Source organism: Haliaeetus leucocephalus, unplaced genomic scaffold (assembly GCF_000737465.1).
Source record: "Haliaeetus leucocephalus isolate CR32 unplaced genomic scaffold, Haliaeetus_leucocephalus-4.0 Scaffold351, whole genome shotgun sequence".
NCBI lineage: Eukaryota > Metazoa > Chordata > Aves > Accipitriformes > Accipitridae > Haliaeetus > Haliaeetus leucocephalus.
In genome coordinates this window covers 8972800-8973566 of record NW_010972787.1, presented here as the reverse complement: position 1 = coordinate 8973566, position 767 = coordinate 8972800, and positions in this window count along the sequence as shown.

The following is a 767-nucleotide window of genomic DNA, read 5'->3' as shown; positions in this document are numbered from 1 at the left end:
CCCGCTTCACGAGTACCATTTATTTCTAGCGTCCTTGGAGCCACTTGACTTCCCTGATATTCCTCCTTCAGCCCCTCCTTCTTACAGCTAAAGCAATACGCTAGGTAGCTAGAAATGGTTGCTCATAGGTAATGTGAGGGTTTAATAGGTAATATCTGGAGCAGAAAATAGATCTGCTCACCAATAACGGCTCCAGTTTACTGTTGTCTGACCAGTCCCATGAACCGATGGGACCATTCAAAAATCCCGTGCGGGTATTACGAATCCTATTTACAAATGTTTTTGTTGGTTTGTTTTTGTTGGTTTGTTTTTGTTTTTTGTTTTTTGCGCTGCAGTTAAAAGCTACGTGGAGGTCCTACGAGCCCAGCTCACGAAATCGCCAGGAAGATCTTCAGGACGGCAAATTCAAGACGCTGACTCTGCCCGTCAGTGGGAGCCCGGCAGCTGGCTGCCATGTCCCCAGGCACGGGTGCCAACACCCGCCGAAGGGGATTTCTGTAGGAGACCCCACGCAGGTGACAGCCCTGGCGCGGGGTCCACGTGGAGAAGCCGAGGGCGCGCCGGGGGAGACCTGGTGGCCCCCGCACGGCCCGCTGTGGGAAGGCGCAGCCTGGCCCCCAAATCCCTGCGCCGTCGTCCGGCCGCCCCAGAGCGGCACCTTCCCAGTCTCTCCCCGCAGCCGGGGTTTGTCCCCTGCGTCCCAAAAGCCCGGTCGGCATCACCCAGCGCGGCGCGGGACGGAGGGGAGGGTGCCCCGCGCCCCGCTT